The sequence below is a fragment of the Dama dama genome, chromosome 19, assembly GCF_033118175.1.
Source record: "Dama dama isolate Ldn47 chromosome 19, ASM3311817v1, whole genome shotgun sequence".
In the NCBI taxonomy this organism is placed as follows: Eukaryota; Metazoa; Chordata; class Mammalia; order Artiodactyla; family Cervidae; genus Dama; species Dama dama.
This window is the reverse complement of record NC_083699.1, coordinates 40,065,129-40,079,324: the sequence shown is the minus strand read 5'-3', so window position 1 is coordinate 40,079,324 and position 14,196 is coordinate 40,065,129. Positions and strand designations below refer to the sequence as shown.

General features: G+C 45.8%; 1 protein-coding gene across 3 annotated transcripts in view; it reads right to left on the bottom strand.

Moving 5' to 3' along the window:
- LPP (LIM domain containing preferred translocation partner in lipoma) overlaps window positions 1-14,196 on the bottom strand; it is a 723,640-nt gene that overhangs the window by 708,820 nt on the left and 624 nt on the right. The window lies entirely within an intron of this gene.

Below are 14,196 nucleotides of genomic sequence, written 5' to 3'. Positions count from 1 at the left end.
GAATGGCAAGTTGTATGAAAAGTAATAAAACTATTCAGTAGTTGTGCCCATAATTCTTTTTTGAAAGAACTTAAAAGTTCTTTAGCCAGCTGATAAACATGTATTTAAGGTCTACTTGCTATGGGTCATACTCTATGGGGAAATATAAGAGAAAGATCTTGGCTGTCTTATCATCTGGTGGGGAACAGAGAGGACAGTGTTTTTCAGCAGACTACATGGCAGACTTTAGTGCCTTCTGACACTGACCAGAGAATCCCTTCCACAGTCACATTACATGGAAGGAACTATTACTCCCTTTCACAGATAAGTACTTGGAGGTTCAGGAAGGCTAAGTAACCAGTATAAGATTATATGACAAGAGGCAGTGCCATAATTTGAACCCAAACCTGTCTGACTCCCCAGCCACACTTGCATTTTCTCCTACATCCCTGCGGAGATAAGATACAGAGTCACATAACCACACAATACAGGAGACAAGATAGCAACCAGTTTAAAGGAAAGTGGAAGTACCAAAGAAACCATTGTCTTCAAGAAATAATTTAGAAGTAAAAATTATCCACTGATGTTTACACTGCATGTTTTAACTTAATGAATTGTATTATTTTAAAATTCAAAAACTATCCTGATGCCCACATATCACTTATATATCACTTACATACTGCTGTTTAGTTGCCAAGTTGTGTCCATTTCTTTTGCATCCCCACAGACTATAGCCCACCAGGCTCCTCTGTCCATGGAATTCTCCAGGAAAGAATACTGGAGTAGCTGCTTCTCATTTCCTTCTCCAGGGGATCTTCCCTGCCCAGGGATCAAACCCACAGTTCCTGCATTGTAGGTGGATTTTTTTTTTTTACTGCTGGGCCAACACGGTAGCCCAGTGCCCACACAGGTAATATCAATTCGACAAATCTTGAGTTATATAAAAGATAAATATAAAGACCAGGCCAAAGGAAGGAAGAGCATTTCTTAGAATAATATTAAGTGGAAGGAAACACTGTACACATACAGAGAAGTAGACAGGCCCTTTCAGGGGGTCAAGATCAGAGTTATAGGTCCCTAAGAGATCTGACAGAGGTATTCAGGTAAGAATTTCGTGAGGGTTTTTTTTTTGGTGTGTCTTTTTTTTTTTTTCTTAATGAATTTCAGTAAATGTATTCTAAATGAGTTCTTTCTCATTGTCTTTTGATAACAAATTAATGTTTAGGGGAGCTCAATTAGATTTTTATTGCTACTAAAGATATTCTTAGAATTCAAGTTGTCATTTATTACTTCATTTATATTATTCATTCACATGATCGTTCAACAAACATTTATTAAATCCTTGCCACATATCAGAATCCACAACGGATTTAAGGATATCAATAGGAATAAAAGCTAGAGTCTGTCCCTGGGATCTGCACAGCCTGGGGACAGGAGGAATCTGAAATTGTGCAAACAGAAAACTAAAGCTGAAGTCAGGATTCAATATCCAGCTAGTTTTGGTCCTGAGCAAGCCATTTAATTAAGAAGCCTCACATTCTTGATCAGTAAAACTGGAACAGTAATAGTAACTACTTACAGGACTATGGTAAGGATTTACCTGTAGTTTGTAGGAAAACACATCATAAACTGTAAAGCACTCAGGTGGTTCAGTGGTAAAGAATTCGCCTGCCAATGCAAAAGATCCCTGGGTCAGGAAGATCCCTGGAGAAGGAAATGGCAACCCACTCTAGTATTCTTGCCTGGGAAATTTCATGAACAGAGGAGCCTGGTGGGCTATAGTCCATTGGGTCACAAAAGAGTTGGACATGACTTACTGACTCAACGACAGGAACTATAAAAATGACAGCTGGCATCATTAACTGTATGGTAGCTTTCATTTTGATCAGGATCATGCAGGCTGGCTTAGGCCACTTCCCCAGGCCTGGTGAGTATTAACTTACTGGCACCCAAATGGTTATTCCCTTGCTACTCTGCATGAACTATGGCCCACCATTCTTAGTGCCTAATCACCTAATTTTTTTTTTAATGCTCACCATAATATGTCTAGTTAATATACAGGATTATGATTTTTTTTCTTGTGGTAAGAACTTTTAAGATTTACTGTCTTAGCAATTTGTATTTAATTAATTTATTTTATTTATGGTTGCACTGAGTCTTCGTTGGTGCTCAGGACTTTCTCTAGTTGTGGCAAGCGGAGGTTACTCCTCTCTGGCGTGCACGGCTTCTTATTGTGGTGTCTTCTCTTGTTGCAGAGCACAGGCTTCAGGCACACAGGCTTCCATAGCTGTGGCTCACAGCCTTTACAACTCGGGTTCAGTAGTTGCGGCGCATGGGCTTAGTTGCTCCGTGGCTTGTGAAATCTTCCAGGACCGAGGATCAAATTCATGTCCTCTGCATTTAGCAGGTGAATTCTTATCCCTTGCGCCACCATCATGAAGTCCCTAATCATCCATTTTTAACTGTCTCTGCCTTTTGTCCAATTTGACTAAAATGATCCTGAGGAGCCAAATGGACAGAGGTAAGTCAGGCAAGATTGTTAAGTTTCTTTTACAAGAAGGGAAGAAAGGAAAGGAGGGAAGCTGGGAAGAAGGAAGTGCTTCAGAAAAAAGTCAGATCTAACAGACCTCAAAGGGACTTCCCTGGTGGCTCAGACAGTAAAGAATCTGCCTGCAATGCGGGAGACCCATGTTCAAACCCTGACAACCCACTCCAGTATTCTTATCTGGAAAATCCCATGGACAGACGAGCCTGGAAGGCTACAGTCTCTGCAGTCACAAAGAGTCGGACACGACTGAGTGACTACCACTAACTAACTAAATATATTCTGCACCAAGTCTTCAAACAGTGCCTGATTTCCACTCTAACATCCCAATCAGTCACTGCTTGAGTATCTCCAGTGATCAAAGAGTCAGTAACTCGAAAAGGAGCCAAAAAAAATAAATAAATAAAAGGAGCCGATTTCTTTCAAAATTAGGAAGTTCCAGGACTTCCTGGTGGTCCAGTGGCAAAGACGCCAAGTTCCCCAGTGCAGGGGGCCCAGATTTGATCCCTGGTCAGAAAACTAGATCCCACATGCCACAACAAGGAGTTCACATACCGCAACTAAGACCAGTGCAACCAAATAAATAAACATTAAAAAAAAAAGAAAAGAAAAGATTTCATAGAATTCTTAGAAGATAAAAAGTGACAGAGATTCTCCTCTTAACAAATGGTGATCCCAGCCACTAAGTATCTGTCACCCTTCTAAAGACACTGGGCAGAGGATGGATTACTTAGAGGGTTATGATGGAACCAGGGCTGTGGACTCTTTACGTGTTACCCGCTCAGGACCTGAGGTTCCTCTTGTATAAGTGAGGAGATTGGGTGACCTCTATTTCCACCTGTGAACTGTCCCTCATATCCACTGTCTCAACTCCTTTTCAACTTGTATCTTGGGACTAGACCACGACCACACATCTCACCATCTCCACTACCATCCCTTTTGAAAGTGAAAGTGAAGGTTAGTCACTCAGTCAAGTCCAACCCTTCGTGACCCCCTGGACTGTAGCCCACCAGGCTCCTCTGTCCTTGGGATTCTCCCGGCAAGAGTACTGGAGTGGGTTGCCATTTCCTCCTCTGGGGGTTCTTCCTGACCAAGGGATTGAACCCGGGTCTTCTGCACTGCAAGCAGATTCTTAATCATCTGAGCTAGCAAGGAAGTTCCCTTTAACCACCCCCTTTAACCATCCATAACCCATCACTTTCCTAAAACACAGACCTAATCACCTCCTTTCCCGAGGTGATGCTCCTTTCATAGCACAGTCTTAAGTCCTCAGTCAGCAATCAAGACCTTTCTCAACCTAAGCCCACCCCTGCACCCTCATCTCCATGGCCTTCCTACTCTGCAGTCCATCCCCAATGAATCCAATTTCCAAGGTGCCATGTGCTTTGGCTTCCCAGGTGGCACTAGTGGGAAAGAGCCAGCCTGCCAATGCAGGAGACTTAAGAGAGGTGAGGTCAATCCTTGGGTCAGGAAGATCCCCAGGAGGAGGGCGTGACAACCCTCTTCAGTACTCTTGCCGGGAGAATCTCATGAACAGAGGAACCTGGTGGGCTACAGTCCATGGGGTCGCAAAGAGTCAGACACCACGGAAGCAACTTAGCACACAGTGCAGCACAGGCACTTTCTCACCTACTCACGTCATTTCCTCTTGCTCAGTGATCCTCTCCTCCTCTATCTCACTAGACAAATCCCCATTCATCCTTTAAGGCTCCATCAAACAACACTCTTTTTATCTGTGACGTTTCCCCAGAGTCCCTAGAGTTAGCCACCGCTCAATTAGAGCCACCAGATATTTTCTGCAGATTCTTTTACGTCCTCTCTTGAGTTCTGGAGACAGGGGTGGCAGAGCATTCATGTTTCCATCCCCTAAACCCAGACTAGAGTTTCACTCATTCAAACAGGTACACCTGGCATCTGGTGTGGAATGAACGAACACACAAATGCATCAAAGCAATGGACAGAGGGATCTTGAGGGTCCCATCCAGCTGTCATTACTGGCACCCTCCTAATCTCCAAGGGAAATTACTGCGGCCAAGAAGAGAAATCCAGTTTGGAAACAACCAGAATACAGGAAAACTGACCTGACTTTCACCTCGTTCTAAGAAAAGGTCTCCTTACCCTCCAGGTCACTGCACAGTTTGCCTTTCCCACGCGTCAGGGCACACCCTGCCCTTGGGTAGCAACTCCCTCTTCCAGTTCCTGAAAATGACTGGTTTTCATACCAAACAAGACAGAAGCTCTAGGTGCCAACTGTTTTTCAGGTTTTTGTTTTCTTCCTGGGAATTAAACAAGAAGCATTTTCTCTGGAAATTCATTAGAAGAATAAGTATAGGTTACTCTCATGACCTCTTGGCACAGCACTTGGTACCACACTAGGCTTTCACAGTTATTTACAGCTACAGATCTTCATGAAGGTGGGCTACTGGATGGAAAATAATAGATTAAAAAACCAGCTAAAATACATATATGGGGAATTCTCTGGAGATCCCATGGTTAGGACTTCAAGCTTCCACTGCAGGGGCTCTGGGTTCGATTCATGATCAGGGAACTAAGATCCCTGGAGTGGCATGGCCAAAAATAAAAAATAAATAAAATACACACATGGACAGAGATTCGATCTTATTTCTTAACTGTAAGTAGCCAGAGCAATTTTAGCTGCCCCATGGAATCTTGGACTAAACCTTTCTGTCCCTCAATGTTTAACCCAAGGCCCAGGCCTTCCAACAAGCTGTTGCACACCTTCCAGAGACCTGCAATAGTCCATCCATATCACTCTCCTGGCACTTCCTTATATTCTAAACAGGTATTAACACATTTTTATCAACCTTAATAAACTCGAACTGCCTACAAGTTAGACTTTCCCTTCAAATATCCTCAAACTTAACCTTTATAAAACTAGTTCACTGAACAAACATTTCTTGAGCACACAGCATCTCTTCTGACAAAAACATTTCTTGGCGTTTTACTTTAGGCCTACCCTTATACATACTACTCATACACCCCTACTCGGTACTAACAACCTTCAATCAGAACATCTCTGAGAGTGAAATACTCTTAGTACACCAGGATACAGGCATACCAGGGATGTCCTGGGAAAACCAGAAAGTATGGTCCCTCTACCTCTGAAGCAAGCACTGTTGCTACAGTCCTTTTTACAGACAGGAAACTAATATTAAGGGCAGGATTCCCTTAGAATTCAAAAAGTGGTCTCCTAGGAACTTCCTTGGTGGTCCAGTGGCTAAAAGTCAGCATTCCCAATGCAGGGTACCCGGGTTAGATCCCTGGTCAGGGAACAAGATCCTACATGCTGCAAGTAAGAGTTTGCATGTCAAAACTAAAGATTCCACATGCTGTGATGAAGATCAAAGATCCTACCTGCCAAAACTAAGGGCCAGTGCAGCCAAATAAATCTGTTAAAACAAACAAACAATAAAGCAGGCTCCTAAAATGCCAAGGAATGGGCAGGACACATGCCCACAACCATCTGCGAATGGGGTAGGTACCTCTCCCCGCTGGAGCTCTGGGCACCGTGGCGACAGAGCTGTTGGTTGATGGCCTGAGTGACTAAGGAATGCTGACCGTGGCTATGTCGGGAACAGTGCCCAGAGTGGGGATGGAAGGAGGCCAAAGCACACTTCTGGATTCAGGTGAACCTGAGGGAAACAACCCTGCCCTGTCATGCCCCCCTTGCTTACCTGCCCCATGAGAGGTTCCCACACAAGTTTCTGAGGACGGCCTGCAACGGGCCCTCAGCACCAACCTACCCTGTGAACTACAGGGGGCTTTGATGAGAGGATGGACAAGAGCAACGCCTGCAGGAGGAGCAGAGCACAAACGCCGCACAAACCAAACCCAACAGAGGCCCGGACCCTGGCGGGGCCTCGGTCTCCGTCCCAAAAGAGGAGCTGCCACACACATGCAATGGTTGGTCAGGAGGCTGGTCATGTTCCAGCTTCTCCCTCGAGAAAAACAAGTAGATGCGCAGAGCCAAACCCAGGAACCTACAGGCCCGCAACTGCTTCCGCGGTAATGGACTCTTTCACCAAAAGACTGGATGTGAAGCCGGCAGCAGACGGCCAAGGGGTCACGGCGGTGATGAAGCAAGATTGGCCCGGGAAAGCAGGCCACCTCTGTGTGGACCACCATCAAGGAGAACGCCTGGGTCATCCAAATCACGCCTACCGCCCAGATTTGCAGAGACTGCCATCCCATGCTGCCAGAAGTCTGTGATGGTGAAGACAAAGTGGACCTGCCCCAGCGAGAGCTCCTAAGTGATCCCCTTCCGCAAAGCAACAGGTATCAGCTCATGATACTTGGGCGTGCTCAGTTGTGTCTTTGTGACCCTTTGGACGGTAGCCCACCAGGCTCCTCTGTCCACGGGATTTCCCAGGCAAGAATACTGCAGCCGGTTGCCATTTTCTTCTCCAGGGGATCTTCCCAATCCAGGAATCCAACTGGAGTGTCCTGAGCCTCCTGCATTGCAGGAGGGTTCTTCACCTGATGAGCCATCAGGAAAGCCCCTGATTTTTCTCAAATTAAAAAAATTAAATAAAAATAAATTTAAAAAGCGAGAGAGACTGGGATGGTCACAATGGAGAAGAATTGACACTGGACAACCATTCACTGGTGATAAACCATCTCTCTGTGTAGCTTGGAAGTGCCTGTGAATGTCTGTGGCACTCACCCCACTTTGCAACCTGACATTTGTCAACAGTGGTACCCTCATGAACAACATGTCTAAAAATGAGTAAGTCAGTATACCAAATCACCTGTCACTTCCCCAGGGATCACCCTCCATTAAGTAGCACAGCTAAGACTTGAACTTGCAGCCTCCCGAGTCTAAATCCCATAGTCTGCTGTACCATTCCTGTGGGCTAGACACGTCAATGGGCACCAAAAATTAGCCACATGTATCAAGAATCCACCTACCAATGCAGGAGACAGAAGAGACTTGGGCTCAATCCCTGGGTTGGGAAGATCCCCTGGAGTATAAAATGGCAACCCACTCCAGAATTCTTGCCTGAAAAATTCCATGGACAGAGGAGCCTGGTACAGTCAAGGGGATCACAAAGAGTTGTACACGACTGAGTGACTGACCATGCACCCACTTCACAGTCACATTACACATTACACAACCATTTAGCATTGGGGTAGATCATTCGATCGATAATCAAAGGTAACTGAGGGTCAGGGATGTTCCGGAACTTGCTTAAGATTATAGGGCTAATGAGTGGCTCAAACACAGGTCTTGGTTTTCTTACCCCCAAAACCAAGTTGGTGATGGTACTGCTGAAATGATAGCATCTGAAGCCCAGACCCTCAGACCCCTCTGGGACCTCCAACCAGATTCTCAGTTGCCTTCCGAAGGCACCGACACGGCAACTACTGTTACTAATTAGCACATTATGAAATAATAACAGTTTCTCACCTGAGCATAGGGCTTGCTCAGGACTTTCACATCAATTATCTCCTGCTCACCAGCAAAAGTGAATTAAGGAGCAGGGCAGGAGCTTTAGCTGGGGATCTGATTCTCACACTACCACTTAAGCATCCCAGCAGAGGTTCTTCACCACTGAACTTTTGCCCACGCTCTGGGAGACAAGATTGATCCTGTCGACCCATCTCTTGGATGGCAATTGGGAGCTAAGTAATAAAAACAACCATAAAACACATTCACCATATAAAAAGTGCTCCGAAGGCTGTGAAATGCTAATGGGTTCTATGAGATGGGCTGTGATAGACAGATTTAAGACAGAAAGAAAAAAGAGCAGGATCTACCCTGTAAGGGATCTAATACCGGCAGCCTGAAAACCTTTAGGCAAGCAAAAATAAGTAGAAACAGAAAAGGAATGAGAGTGGTGACAGTCACAGACAAGGAACCTTGAAGTTATCATGGAGTCAGAAGCTTGGTTCTTGCAAACAAGTGACGGGCATAAATGGCAGAAAAATAAATCCCCAAACCACAAGGACACCAAAACTGAACTCTCTGAATCACTCTGTTTTCTAAGTGCAAAGAACAAAGTTCAAGCCCAGTAACAAGGATCTCCAAGTTATATTCCCTCCCAAATTCTCCCAAGCAAAGCCCCTGGGGCTGCGAGCGTGGTGGGGGTGGAATGGAGAAGGAATGTGTCCAGCCAGGCTCAGCAGAAAGAGAATCAAAAACACCCTTGAAAGAAAGAAGACAGGAAAGAGAGTAAGGGCCACGCCCAGCTCCAGCTCAGCTGACAAGGGTGTGGCTGAGCACTTCCGTCCTTTCCCTGGGGCCTCAGTTTCCTCACTTGCAAAAGGAGGAATAGGGTCCCTCTGGCCATCAAGACCCCAGTCCTTACTTCTAAGGCATAAGCTGCATGCCAGCCTGCCACTTCTGCTGCCTACAAGCTTTGGTGTCCCTAACACGGTTGTTTCAGTCAAGGCTGATAAGCTGGCAAATAATTAGAACAAGAATAGGAACTAAGCTCCCTGATAAGATTCTAACAGCAAACAACTTTTTCCCTCTTTGCTGACTTGATGCAGGCCCGGCATTTCCCGACCGGGAATATTTCAGCAGCCTCCTAAGTGGTGTCCCCATCTCTGGCCGTGACCTGCTGTGACTCTGCCACCCAGGTTCTCTGAAACACAGATCTAACAACACCCTCCTTTGCTCAAAGAGTAACAAAAGCCCTCCTGATCCCCACCCACCACCACCACCACTGCCATCATCTTTAGCTCATCATCCCAGCCGTTCTACCCTCTATGCCTCCCTGGCTGGGGCAGCATCAGCACAGAAGTGAAAAGTCTGCTGGCCCAGGGAAACTCTCAACTATAATCCCACTGAGGCCCCGATAAAGTGAGTACTGAGTGAAAATCTGCAGAAGAACCCGGACGGTGGTGATTTTGTGAAATAAAATTCATATTTTATGGCAAGAGAAATGTAAACATAGAAATTCTTCTCTGCCCTTTGGCCTTCTCTCTCCCCCCATGTGCACCATGCTTCTGCATTCTGCCTCAGCCAGACCTCCCCCACTGGCAGGAATACGTGCTCAACCATAAAGAGCAACATTCTCCTAGCACCAAGGAGACAATTCCTTACAAGATAACATTCCTTCTTGATTTGGTAAGGTTTCACATGACCCACCAGGATGATGCTTAGATCTGGATTAACTGTCGATAATACATCATGTGACGTACAGCCCTCTGTCTCAAAAAACTTAGAAAACTGAGCCTTGATTTCTAATTGGAGAAGGAAATGGCAACCCACTCAAGTATTGTTGCCTGGAGAATTCCATGGACAAAGGATTTCTACCGGGCAAAACAGTTCTCAGAACTTTCTCTTATGCTCTTTCAAGTTATAATCGTCAAATTTGACTCAAATAAAATTTTCAAAAATAAATAAATAAATAAAATTTTCCAGTCGTTTCTGAGATCGACTGATTAATTTTTCATCCACGATTTGCACTTTTCCTTCTGTGGAAAAAAGAAGAAAGTGGTGAAGAGGCTGTAGATCAGGCAAAGGTTCAAAACTCGGCCATTTCACTTAGTGGTTGTGTAACCTTACTTTTGGCTTCCCTAGTGGCTCGCTGGTAAAGAATAGGCCTGCTAATGCAAAAGACGCAGAAAAAGCAAGTTCAATCCAGGGTTGAGCTCTCCAGGTTGAACTGGAAGATCCCCTGGAGAAGGGGTTGGGAAGATCCCCTGGAGAAGGCAATGGCAACCCCCTCCAGTATTCTTGCCTGGGAAATCTCATGGACAGAGGAGCCTGGTGGTCTACGGTCCATGGGGTCGCAAGAGTCAAACACAATTTAGCAACTAAACAACAACAAATCTTATTTGGCCACACTCATTTACTCATCTGCAAAATGAGATTGATAATCATAAAACCTACTTTGATGAATCGGTATGAGAATTATGTAAGTACACAGTAAGAATGTGAAAATTTTATATATTATTATTAAGAAAGATTAAAAAACACATGTTTTCTAGCCTCAGTTCTGTGGTTTACCAGTTTCCAAGCATGAATCCCATTAACCCATGGTCAGCCACCTAGCCTATTTGTAGAAAGTCAGGAGAGGTGAAGTCCTCATCAATTTATCAGTGTCCTTTTCCCATTTCTGTGACTTGCCTTAAGAAGCCACCACCATTTTCCTCCACACATCCAAGCCATCTACAACAGACTCCCACATCACACTTCCGTTTCTTCTTCCCTTCTCCACCTCTGCTTCACACACACCTTTAAGACCGTGAATTTCCACCCAGATAGGAGCTTTGTGCATGCACCACAACTTTGCTTTCCCTTTCCTCACCTCTTCCAACTCACTTCTTCCAGCTGGGTGCAGCCTTCCAATGCTGAATTCCAAGAAAAGTCCCCACCCATTCATGCATAAGCTGAGCTAGGACTCCTAAATACTGCCCTGGATCAAAGTCTCGGCTCCATTCAGCGGTAGTAGTAAAGGTCGCTCAGTCATGTCCGACTCTTTACGATCCCACGGAGTGTAGCCTGCCAGGCTTCTCTGTCCACAGAATTCTCCAGGCAAGAATACTGGAGTGGTGTACCATTCCCTTCTCCAGGGGATTGTTCTGACCCAAGGACTGAACCTGGGTCTCCTGCATTACAGGCAGATTACAGGCAGCCACCAGGAAGCCCACCAGCTCCACTCAACCAATTACTAAATGTGTTACTCTTCTTCCTGTGGTTACTATCCCAATTACCTAATCCCACAGATGCTTCCAGAGCCCTTACCTGGCCTTGTTTTCATGTGAATCTCTAGAGAACCCTTTAATGGTCCCTACAACCCACAAGATGAATTTATATCTGCTTACCAAAAAATGAAAAGTCCTCCCATTTCTCCATTTCCCACCACTCCGTTCCTGCTGGCCATTCAAACTTAGGCCTTCTTCCCTACATCTGTTGGCATGCGCCTAACAGGTTCATCTCTGTCTTTTTTCCACTTCAGCAACTCCTATTTGGCCCTAAAGGCTCTCTTTAGGCACCACTCCTTCTGGTAGCTTCCCTGAGGTTGAACCACTTCAGTGCAACCAAAACATACCCCTAGAACAGCACCAGACACTCACTCACACACACACACACACACACACACACACACACACACACACACACACACACACACCCAGGTGCTCCCCCAGAACAGGGACCATGTGCTCCTACACACACACACACACACACACACACACACACACACACACACACACACACACACACACACACCCAGGTGCTCCCCCAGAACAGGGACCATGTGCTCCTAATCTTTGTATTCCTAGGGTCAGCCAGTTCCTGCTTCAGAGCAGGTAGGCTTCAGAACCCATGTGCCTCATCCATTGCTCCTCTCCTTTCTGTGTAAAAATAGCAACGTGCTCCATCCTCTGTTTTTATTATGTTACCTGGCATCTTCTATCCCCCTGCCCATTTTCTGTTTAATGCATTATATCTCTGGGCTAACAGAGCCTCCAAGTCATTGTGAGTTACACTCTGCCCTTGGTCAAAACCCCCAAAATAGTTCTGAAATTAAATTCAATCTGACTCTTCCTATTCCCAATTAACCCATGCTAGTTCCACCGCAGGGTAGTCACATGTTAACACCCAGAGTCAAAGTTCTGGGCTGTTATTTTGAGTTCATTTCTAATTAACTGGATGACCTTAGGCAAGAGATAAAATTGAGATGACAGGGTCACCAGGCCCAATTCTCAGGGGATTTTTGAGATTCAAATGGAATATTTGATGGGAAACTTTTATAAAGTGCAAAGCACTGTACATTCATAAAGGGTATGATTAACAAATTTTATCAGCTCTAAGCTATCAATGGTAAGATACACTGTTATCAACTTAGGACGAAGATCTGCTCAACTATGACACATCTGTGATTATAAGACAACCCAATGTCACTGATATAAAATGTGAAAAAGTGTACTTTTTCTGATGAAATACAAGTTATCTGTCTCAATAAAATAAAGAATCTGCCATAAAATTTTCACATTTGCCAATGGCATATAGTAAGTAGTAGTATGTGTGGAGTAAATGAGCAAATTCTCACTGATAATTCTTAGGCCAGATTATTGCCTCTCTCACTGGAATGGGCGGCAGAGGATTACCCAGTGCCAATTCCTCCCCTCTCACTCATGTCCCAGCCTGTTCAAAACCCTCAAATGATGACTTCAAGTCATATCCATGCCTGGCATTTTTAAGGACCTTCATAATGAAGCCTCCTCTCCCATCAACCACTGTCTGGAACTGACTATTCACTGGAATATGTCCCTCCAAGAAGGGTCCTACTCTGTCAGACCCGATCATAGTAACCCGCTCAATAGCAGTTTCCTCCTCCTGCCAATCCTCAAAGCCAGGTCCAGGCCCACCCACTGTGTAGGTGGAGCATGACCCTGGGGGGCTGCCTGACCCAAGGGCTCCAGGTTTGCACCCTCACTATTCAGACAGCTAACCCCAACTACTTATTTTTTACCTAGAATCTATACTCTAGGTTTTAATGCATGGGTGCTGAAGTTGGAAGACTGCCTTGCAACCTTTTGACAGACCCTGGTACAGACAAAGACCCTGAAGGAAGAAGGCTGGTCATGGGATACAAAGAACCCTACTGAGAGTTTTGGCCTTCCACCAGCTACCAAAATTTACTGTAGACTTTAGAACTGGCACCCACCTTCTCTGGGCCTTTATTTATGTTTCCCTATCTGTAACAGCAAGGAGGGTGAGGAAGGAGGGGAGGGGAGCTGGAGGGAAGAGGCTTTTAGCTGCTTTTTCTCTTTCCACTTAAAGGCTCTCTTAAAAAGCTCTTGTTCAAATGTTCAGAGGTAGGCCATTAAGTCACTAACACTTTAGTGAGAATGAGGTTTATTGGGAAGCAAGCAATTTAGAAAGGGGGGTAGGAGACAGAAAGATAGAGGGGATTGGATACAAAGTTAAATGAGTCTGGTACTAGAAAAGAAGCTCAAAGGCTAAAGTAAATTTTTGCATTTTGTGTTCAGGGTGAGCAGGCAGGGGATCACTGAGAAGGGAAGGGAAGCCAGAAACATCCTTCGGCTCCCCCAGCACCCCAAAGTCCCAAAGACACCCCTCTGTCCAAGTGCACTCAAGCACAGTTCCACTGATTATCCCATCTTAGGTACCCACGCTGCCCCACCCCGTGCCCCCAGCACAGTGAGTTGCCGCTTCATCTCCACTGTCCACACTTGAGTCTTCCCTGCCTCTGCAGGTCCCAACGACACATGCCCTCGTTCCTTGTCCCCTAGTCTCTGACTTCAGAAAACCGCCCCCATCGTTCAAAAGCCTCCGATCCCTCGCGAAGGACCAGGAGATCAAACTCCTGTCTCCGAGCCCCGCCCCGCGCCCTTACCCAGGACTTAGCACCTTCTGCCTGGGGTCAGGTTTGGGTCTCCGGTTGACTGAACGCTTCCTGAGGGCAGAGTCTGGGCCCTACACGCCTCTGGACCCAATAACCCAGCACAGGGGGGCACACAGTGAGTGCTGGAGAACTGCTTGGAGGAAAGGAACCAGGAGTCGGGAGCCATTGATTTTAGTTACGGCTCTGCCTCTAGTGAGCGACTTTGGGGAGACTCAGCTCTCTAGGCCTCAGTTGCCCCAGCTGGTAAATGGGGGAACTTGATGCCTGGGTTCCTAGGCCCCTTCCCCAGTGACAACTGTGATTCCGCGAAAGCGCAGAGCTGCTGGG